Source organism: Rhipicephalus microplus, chromosome 1, assembly GCF_043290135.1.
Source record: "Rhipicephalus microplus isolate Deutch F79 chromosome 1, USDA_Rmic, whole genome shotgun sequence".
NCBI lineage: Eukaryota > Metazoa > Arthropoda > Arachnida > Ixodida > Ixodidae > Rhipicephalus > Rhipicephalus microplus.
Genome location: NC_134700.1, coordinates 211,248,763 through 211,251,441, shown reverse-complemented (window position 1 = coordinate 211,251,441; position 2,679 = coordinate 211,248,763).

The window sequence follows — 2,679 nt, the reverse complement described above, 5'->3', positions numbered from 1 at the left end:
ACTGATCTGGCGATATCTCCCCTATGTAGCTTTTGTTCAGAAATGGAATCAGTAGAGCATTATTTCTTGTCATGTCGCCATTAGAGATTGTTAAGTAAAGTTCTCTTTTTAATCCCAATCGCTAACCAAGAACTGACCTTCGCCATAGACAGTAAACTTGCTTTTTGTGCTTCGGCTTTGGGCTATCGCCACAGGAACGCCTGTTATGCCATTTGCACTTATCTTCATGAATAAAAACAAATGCGCATCTAAATTGCTAGTTTTATAAGTGTTATAGCATTGTTGAGCAAATCGAAAACACAAATATCAAACTTGTTCGAAATTACGCTATTTACATTCAAGATATAGATTATACTGTCTGGACGGAATGCAAAAAGCAATTATTGCATTCTTTTTTGTTTTTAAGTACGCTTTGTCCTCCTTTTGTTAGGAGTACTTATCACTTGAAAGGCCTAAAAGTTATTATAACAAATTCTTGGCCAATACTCCTGAGGGGGTAAGAGCCATCGTGGAGGTATCATAAACATCATATCATGAATGCGAACTCGCAGCCTTTCGTCAAACCAAGCACCACACGTCCTGATCATCAACATTCAGCGACGTCCTACGCTAAAGTACATCCGGCCTCTGGACCGAGTAATCACCCCAAAGACGCCTCTGGTCCACACAGCCATAAAGGGGACTTCCACCAGTCCGGAGTTGGTGTCAAAGCCCCCTTTCGCCAACATGTTACTTCGTCGCCAAACGCACGATCTACAGAGCTCAGGAGAAACCTCATGTGCCTGCTGGGTATGTATGTCTACATCATAGCTCTAATGGTGACCATATTTGTGGTCGTGTACCTATTCCTGAAGGATGAACGCACCAGCGAAGAGGAATCACCCCTTAAGGCTACTTTGTTTGACTACAACACCGATCATTCGACTCGCCTTCCTCAGTGGAATGGGGATCTGACCAAGACCACTGTGTTTCCGGTCTCGCGACGACACTGCTCCGGAGACTGCGGTGAAACGAAAACAGCCCAAAGTGAAACTCTCCTTGAGGTCACTTCATCGATAGGGAACGCACAGAACAGGGTCAACGTGACCAAGTTTCCCCTCTATTGAAATTCAGTGCAGCTGGACTGCAATGAAACAAATGATCCCGAGGTGAGAAAATGGTCTGCGCAATGACACTGCATAATTTGAGCTTCTGTAATAAAACCTGAAGGTTTACAAAGATGGTTGAAAGTGAAGTCAAGTTCCTCGGAGAAGTGGCGCACACTCACGCTGGGGGATCGGCCAAGAACTGGATAGTTGTCATGTAAGACTTTGGATAGAAAGATTCGGTGGATAAATATAGATCATAGGATGATGACTGCTTAGACAGTATAACGAGACTCCTTATTATCATCGCCGAAAAGCAACATGCGTGAGGCGTGTACCGCTGCCGGGCTCACACAACGCGATTCTAAGGAGGGTAGTCAGTTTTCAATGGTACGGACCGACCTCATCAAGTACACACCAGGACTACAAGGAGGCGCTTACTTCAAGCAGTGTCATGGCGCGAGCAACTTGCGACATTTTGTTTGTGCAGCAGAACTGCTTCAAGCGAGGTTTAATGGGCATTGTCGGCTGAAAATTATCGTCATCATAGAACTGCATTCATTCCCTTATCCAATTATTCGTCCTATTCGTCTGCTTGTGGCTCACTCCTAGAACCCTTAATTGCGCCGATTTTCCAGTGTGAAATTAACTCTCAAGGGTGAAAGAATGAGTACACAAAGGCAGAAAAAATGAGACAAGAGATGACAGCTACACCGGTGCTTGAAACTCCATGGCAGACTTACCGTATGCAAGATGCATATCGGGTAAGAAATTGCGCTGACATGCAATAGCGTGTTTCAGGGTAGTAGAGTAACAACTAATGGTGAATTCCATTGGGAGAGCAGCAGCACTCAAAAGCACGCTTAAAGGGCTCTCTTCAGAGCCGGCGTGTGCTCTGAAGAGCGTGTGTGTGCGGCTTATCATTTAAACACTCAACATTAGCTAATCATATCCTCAAGAAACTAAACATGGCCGAAACTTCAATTGCAAAGTTGTGGGGTTGTAAATCTCACTACGAATCTCCGTGTTTATTATCTCGGAACCACCCCGTCACTGTGTGTTAGCGGACAAGCGATGTTCAACTACGTAACAGATTCTTGCTTTTTGTCTGGTGGCGTGACAATGAGCATCGCTGTCATGTTCCCGTCTTCTCGATAACTCACTTCATCCGCGTAGCCAGTATCACTGGTGACTGGGCCTACAATCCCCCCACCATCCACATCGCGAGTTTCGGGACCATGCGTGGTGATTACACCACTTCCCTTGTCTTTCCTCGCAAATTGTAGAGGCCCCGTGGCGGCACGTTCTTCCTCGTACCTGACGGTAGTCGTCAACGGCTTCTTCCGCGCCTGCTTTGCTTCCTCCTCTTCGTAATCGAACGGCGTCATCTTCGGAGGTTCGGCGTAGAGACTTCGGAAGAAGTAGATCAGCACCATGGCTACCGCCACGACCACGATGGTCATATACATGAGCACGCAGGTCAGGGCGCCGCCCATGCTGTCGCTATCGCTTGCGTGGCCGCCCAGCACGCGAATGCCGCCGTCCACGAGCTGCAGGGAGGGAAGCCTTTCCTGACCTTCACCACCGACGTCAG